This window comes from Nicotiana sylvestris, chromosome 11 (assembly GCF_000393655.2).
Source record: "Nicotiana sylvestris chromosome 11, ASM39365v2, whole genome shotgun sequence".
Taxonomy (NCBI): domain Eukaryota; kingdom Viridiplantae; phylum Streptophyta; class Magnoliopsida; order Solanales; family Solanaceae; genus Nicotiana; species Nicotiana sylvestris.
In genome coordinates this window covers 108776371-108784110 of record NC_091067.1, presented here as the reverse complement: position 1 = coordinate 108784110, position 7740 = coordinate 108776371, and positions in this window count along the sequence as shown.

Below are 7740 nucleotides of genomic sequence, written 5' to 3'. Positions count from 1 at the left end.
TGTGTTCAGTTTTGACATAGAAATACTTATGCCAAAACTTGCGACTTGCTTGGTCATTGGTCCAATCACCAGTCCTTTTGTGCCACGGTGCCTCAAATGCACCATAGTACCCCTGTGGAAGCTGGGCGAGAACAGGTGCAAGAGGTGATGGATAGAAACATCGCATTCTGCCAACTCCGCATACTTGGTCAACAACAGAAGTATCTTGAGCGTATATGGTGAAAGTTGTGCCGGGCAAACTTGGTAGAACCTACAGAACTCTTCCGCTAATGGGAGCAGGGGAAAAGAATAGCCAATCACGAAAGGATACTCGTAGAAAGCGCAATACCTAGGTCTGTGGACCTCTAAGAAATCCCTTCCCGCTGGAACCATGTCAACATGAGCGGGAATGCCATACTTTGCACGAAGAGCGTCAGTGTGAACTTGTTCCGTTTCAGAAAGTACGGGGGTAGGAGTAGAAGGAGGATCTTTGAGGAAGTCGCTTCGAGACATGGGGTGTCTCGGCAGTAACTCCTCCACCGTAGGAAGACTATCCCCTTCTTCTACCACCATATCCTCACCGCCTGAGAGGGGCGCCATGGACAACGGGGTGCCCTCAGAAACCCCTTCACGAGATCGATGTGATCTTGGCATGTTTCGAAGAAAGATATGTTAACGCAGCAAAAAAGAAGAAGTTATGAACAAAGAATAAGAGGAGAAGAAACAGAAGGCTGTTAAGACAAACTCGGAGGAATGAGGAGGGGTAATCAGAAATGAAATGGCCAAATTTTTTTTGAAAAAAACAAACCCTCCACCTATTTATAGGATTGGGTGGCGCCAGAATCGAAGCGGAAGGTCGTAGAATGGCACCGAAATCGAAGCAACAACCATCAATCCCTCTCTCGGAAACACGCATAATGATGCGTACGTGAAGATAACGTCATTTTCCGGTAAAGTGCATTACCTGGTGTCTTGCTAAGCACACTGACCACCCACCATTGGCCAGGCCGTAACGCCTCGTACGGTCAAATTTCTCCATAAGAACGCATGATGTCCGCTCATCGAGGACGCACCAAGTTGCAACCTGGACAAGCAGAGGGACTAACTGTATGGGTCCAAATTTGAACAACCCCGACCGTTGATAAATACGACGAACGACGCGATCCTCATAGCTCCACATCTTGCAGAGGACGACCTTAAGGCAAACAAGAAATTGTACGACCCTTGCAACGGTGCAGGCCCATTAGGAATATCCTTCCGAATATTCCCTATAACTTGTCTTTTAGAGCTTAGAAGGGTTTTTGCATATATATCGCGTAAAATAACATTGTAAAGGCCATAACACTTTTCCTAACACATAACATTTGTTGTAAACTTGCTTACAAAAGCGACTGAGAGGATTATCGTTAAAATGGGTTTTTGGTCTTGATAAAGAATGTTCATTACCCGTATTCTCCTTATCTATTTTTTGTTCTAGGGATTATTATACCTAGCTAAGATTTACCCCTTTATTTTCTTTGATTGATTTATTCAAAATGAGTCAAACTGAAATAGTGGTAGTATCTCTTAGCTTAGTACATTTATAATTTTATAAGTTTCGCCTTTTTGTAATGGGAGCCAAATCATATGACTATAAAGTTGGAATGGATCTTTTTCCGTTACTATATAATAATACCAGAAAGTCCCCATGTAAAATGCGTGCTTTTGAAACAATCAATTAACCTCCAAAGACACAAACACTGCACATAAATTCTAAGTGAAAAAATCCACATTAATTACACTAAGCATATGTAACGTGACTTAATTGTATATACATTGTTATGTATTTTTAAATCAAATAGTTACCCTCCTATACTATAAAAATTCTACAAAATATTAGTTTGGATAATATCTTAATTGAATTAAGTGTTTAGGTTCGAAATATTAGATAGATCCATAACTAAGTATCACGAAATGTAATGTACAAATTAAATTACATGTAAAAAGTTTCAATTAGTTTATGAAATTTAAGAGGACAAACAATTTTTTTGAAAAGTTATTACTCACGCCTTTAATTAAAAAAGAAAATAGATACTTTCTTAAATAGGAAATGACAATGGAACAAAAGTAAAAATAAATAGGAAATGAGCGCTTGCTTCCTGTCTGCTGTGGTTGGTTTGAACCCCAATCCGAAAGTTTCCAGATTTTTAGGAAGGGAAACAGGTTGGACTATCCCTTGAAGCTCGACTCCCAGGCCTTTTCCCGGCACAAATCCATTGCCCAGCATTTCTGAGACCATCATGACTGTTGCGGCAGCTACCCTAGGGTGCGGGATGATTTCTCCTTCAGAAATTTTGTTGGCCGACCCTGTATCGAAAATCTGGTAGACCCAAGGACCTTTGTCATCAGTGGTCTCTATGAAAGGTACAATGGTTCCGCCCATGGTGCATGTTGTATCCTCGCCGTGTAACACGACCTCTTGTCTTTCCCACTCGAACTTCACCGTCTGATGTAGGGTGGAAGGCACCGCTTTGGCTGCATGAATCCAGGGTCGTCCTAACAGCAGGTTATAAGAAACTGTGGCATCTAATACCTGGAATTCCATGGTAAACAGGACCGGACCAATGGTCAGTTCAAGTACAACATCCCCCACAGTGGCTGTTCCGTTTCCGTCAAACCCCCGGACACAGATGCTATTCTCCCGGATTCTTCCACGGTCAATCTTTAACTGGTCCAGGGTGGATAATGGACAAATATTGGCGCTTGAGCCGTTATCCACCAATACTCGAGTTACCACCGAGTCTTCACATTTGACAGCTAGGTATAGAGCTTTGTTATGCTCTGTACCTTCCACCGGCAGGTCATCATCTGAGAATGTTACCCTGTTCACCTCGAAGATCTTGCTGGCAATGGTTTCCAGGTGGTTTACAGAAATCTCACTGGGTACATGAGCCTCGTTCAATATCTTCAACAGGGCCCGACGATGCTCCTCAGAATGGATCAGCAACGACAACAGTGAGATCTGGGCCGGTGTTTTTCTCAGCTGTTCGACCACAGAATAGTCATGTACTTTCATCTTCCTCAGGAACTCTTCAGCCTCTTCCTCGGACACAGGTTTCTTGGTTGCCACTGGGTTGGTTTTTCTTAGCTCCACCGGAGCAAAACATCGACCTGATCGAGTCAGCCCTTGCGCTTCACAACTGACTTCTTACACCTGTTTTCCTTTGTACGTCACCACTGCCTTTTCATATTTCCAAGGCACAGCCCTGCTATCAATCATCGGCAGTTGGACCACAGGCTTTATGGTCACCCGTTCTCTACATACCCCTTTCAACACGACTGTCGGTGTGGGCAGGATCCCTGGTATTACCAACTTGCTTGGCTCGGGTTTGCTTGCTATGATGGACGGGCTCTTCCCCAATATCACTACCGGCTTGACGCCTTCTCCCTGCGACTGTACACTTGTTCCTCCACTGGTTAAGACTTCTTTCGGGGCGGCTTGGATCATCATCACTGTTTGTGAGGGTTTTCTTAATTCTCCTCCCTCACACACCAACTCAATCATGTGAGTTTCGTGGTGCGCTGGCAGTGGGTTTTGGTTGATGTTAGGAGCCTCCGGTGTCTGGACCTCGATCTTATTGGTGTCAATAAGATCCTGTATGGCATGCCTTAACTTCCAGCACTTCTCGGTATCGTGCCCGAGCATCCCTGAACAGTATTCACAACTGATTGAACGATCCAAATTCTGAGGTGGGGGATTTGGTTCCCGAGTATGGACAGGACTAACCAAACCCAATTGCCGCAGCTTGTGGAACACAGCGGTGTAGGTTTCTCCCAGTTCGGTGAAGGTTCTTTGCTTCCGCAACCTGTCATTCCTAGCATCTGGATTTCCCCGGAAACCTGCCCCTGAAGGGTTTCTATATGCCCTTGGTGGAGGGTAGGTGTTTTGTGGCGGTGCATATATGTTCTGGGGAGCCGGTGCGCGCCATTGTGGGCGAACCAGAGGCTGAGTGTATGCCTGGGCTTGGTGTACGGAACAATGTGGTTCTCGAGGTGGATAGAAATTTTGTGGTGGGCTGTATGGGTATTCTGACCTGTGGGGTCTGGGTTGGTTGTAGTGTGGCCTGCCGGCCCTGGACCAACTGCCTGCCTCGATTGTGGCAACCTCTTCTTTCTTTCTTCTCAACGCACCTCCCGTGCCGTTTTGAATGGCCTGGGTTGTGGCCTTGAGTGCCGAGTAGTTCAAGATCTTGTCAGACCTCAAACCCTCTTCTATCATGACCCCTATCTTGACCACCTCGTTGAAAGATTTTCCAACCGTTGTCACCAAGTGACCAAAGTAGGTTGGATCCAATGTCTGTAAAAAATAGTCCACCATCTCTCCCTCTCTCATGGGAGGATCGACTCTAGCTGCTTGTTCTCTCCAGCGGAACCCGAACTCGTGAAAACTTTCCCCGGGTTTCTTCCCAGTTCTCAATAACGTGAGACGGTCAGGGACTATCTCTAGATTGTACTGGAAATGACCTGCAAAAGCCTGCGCCAGATCATCCCACGTGTACCACCTGCTGAAATCCTGCCTGGTATACCATTCCAGTGCAGATCCGCTCAGACTTTGGCCGAAATAAGCTATCAAAAGCTCATCCTTGCCTCCTGCCCCTCTCATTTTGCTACAGAATCCCCGCAAATGTGCCATGGGATCACCGTGCCCTTCATATAAATCAAACTTGGGCATCTTGAACCCAGCCGGGAGTTGGACATCTGGGAAAGGGCACAGATCTTTGTATGCCACGCTGACTTGATTGCCCAGCCCGTGCAAGTTCCTGAAGGATTGCTCCAGGCTTTTGAACTTTCTCAACACTTCATCCTGTTCAGGGGCCTTAACCGGCTTCTCAACCTCTGCCGGTACTTCCAAATGTGGATTGTAAGCCTGTGGTTCGGGTGCATGGAATGTAGGCTCAGGGGGATAGTATTGTGTATCGTGAGCCTGAAACAATGGCTCACTGGTCGTTCGCTGCAAAGGGGCTGATGCAGGTCCCACAAAAATGGGAATATTGGGTGTTGGGAGAGGTTGATGGGGTGGTGGAGCTTGGGAATCATGAGGGCTTCTTTCTTGATGATAGAGGGGATTTGGGCGGCTTGTGGAAGGGCCAGAGTGAGGGTACTCCGGCATGTGTCCCAGTGTTTCAGGACTCTTTTGTGTTTTGGCTAGGGCTAGTTGCATTGCATTCATTTCTAGTCCCATCCTTTCAATCTTTTCCATCGCTTCTTTTAACAACTGGCTCATCGGCCTTTCTTCCTCATTGCTATTCTCCGAAGTAGTCATGCTTGTTGCTACCGGTCCTTTGGATCTGGTTTGGTATGAGTGTGCTGCCAGAGTTCTTTAACAACTAACTTGTCTGGATCAGACAATAACAAACTTCGTTAGCGTTAGAGTTTAACAGATTTGATCATAACACACAGAGGATGCAATGCACCTATGCAGTTAACCGTTCTTACATGCTTTGCTTCAAACAACATGCGTCATCCCGGTTTGCTCATTCGTCCCTTTAAGGTATTTTGGAAACTCTGTGTTTTATTTTATTATGTACTTTATTTTCTTTCTTTATTAAAATGGTCGAATCTTATGGGGATTGCCTACGTATCACGTCCCCGCGTGAATCAGACCAGGCGTAGTTCTGCCTCAAAGTAAAGACACGTAGAAATTCTTCCGGAATCACTTAATTTCATTATCAAAATTTGCTATTACACATTGCTTCAAACAAAATAGCAACAGCATAGACTCCACGGTTCTTTGACCCTATTTGATTGAAGGAAAATAGAAAACAACATATGGGAAAACATCAAAGCTCAACCAAAACAAGACTCGACCAGAGGTTAATTTTCCAACTTAGGGACCAACGAGGCATCATCCGGCCTTTTCGCGGTTCTAGGTGTGAGATCCCTTTCGAGCTGCTCCAACTCGTGCATGGTCTGTTTGACATAACCCATTACTGCTGGGAGAACGGTAACGCAGGTCATGCTTTCACACCGCCGACACCTTCTGACGATGGCATGGGCAATGGCCCTGATCTTGTCTCTGGTTTGTTTCTTTTCTATGAGTAGGTGTCTTATCTGATCACTGCACGTCTTGAATACCTGTGAGTCCTATATATGCTGATCCCTCAGCTGCCGCACTTCTTCCTTCATTTGGGCCAACAAGTCGTAACAGTATCTACTCTCCATTTGGAAATCCCTGGCCTGCTCAACTGCTTTAAACTCAAGTGTAGCCATCTCCCTCTTTATTTTGACAACAGCCTTCTCGTGGTCACGTTTCAATTGGTTCAAAGATCGGCGATGCTTATCTACTCTTGTTCCCCACCGTGCTTTGAACTCTGTCATGACCTTTTCGGATTCTTCTAACCTGTCTCGCCATTCCGTGATCTCTCTTTTCAAACCCTTTATCAACCGCTAGTCTGATCGACTTCTGGGTTGCTCATCAAGAAACAATCTCAATTTTTGGACTTGGGCCTTAAGTTCTTCATTCTCTTGGATCAACCTATTCTTTTCGCTTCGATCCGCCGCGATTTGTACGCTGTTATCGAATTTCAGACTATCTATTTGTAGCTTCAAATCGCCAATCTCTGCCCGATAACCCTTCTCTTTTGCTAACCAGTTCCATTGCCCTTGGGATGATTCTACGAAATCTTTGAGATGCGGCCTCTTAGCCGGTCTTTCGTAGGACAGGCTACCTCTAAACCAAGCGTGATATCCTGGGGCGACTTCCCCTTTTGCCGTATCAATCACACAAGTGTTTGCTGTCAGATGTTGGCATTCACTCCAGATTTGGCGAACTTCTTCTTCAGGGAAATGACCGTTCGGACTGATTTCAATCACTTGGGTACTCAAATCTTCATCTTTCGGTACCACTTGGTACCTCCCAAGTTGCCTCAAAACCCGATACGGTGCATAGGGTTGGATACTTTTCAGTCCCATCAACAGAAAGTGAGGCCGGGTTGCCGGCATGTATATGATTTCCTCGATAGGTGACCATCCGAGCGTCCATTGGATTTGGCTGGCAGTGAGAGTTCGGAGAAATGAGGTCCATGATGTGACTCCCTCAGGTAAATTAAACCCTTTGATTCTCGTGTAGAATTCTCCAATACAAGTTTTCTCTGGCGAACCATAACCCAAAAGTGAGGAGCGATGGCATAAATGATCGGTCATCCACATTTGCAACAGTAGGTTACATCCTTCGAAAAAGTCGCCCCTGGCTCGACAAGCAGTGAGAGCCCGGAAAATGTCAGCCATAATCATAGGCGCCAGAGTACTTTTATCTTGGGTAAGCAAAGTATTGACGACCCCGGTTATCTTTAGATCAATGTTTCCATCTTTCCTAGGGAACACTATAAGACCCAGAAAGGCTGTCATAAAAGCCACTAGCCTGTGTTCGTCCCACTTTTGTCGGTTGCCTCTACTGCATAGTTTGAAATCCGGCTTATTGAACCCGCCCACGTGGCCGTATCTAGCATATATGAGGTGGAGACTGCAGAATCCTTTGGCAAGATCTGGATGGTGGAATGTCCGAGGTATTTTTAGGAAATCCAGAAACCTGTGTACCGTGACAGCTCTAGGTGCAATCAAGTATTTGAACCTAAAAGGGGCTTCATCAATCCCGATGTACCCTGCTATTTCTTCCAACGTCGGGGTGAGCTCGAAGTCCGAAAAATGGAACACGTTGTGTGCGGAATCCCAACAAGTGACCAATGATCTGATGATATCACCCCGAGGCTGAACGTTTAGTAG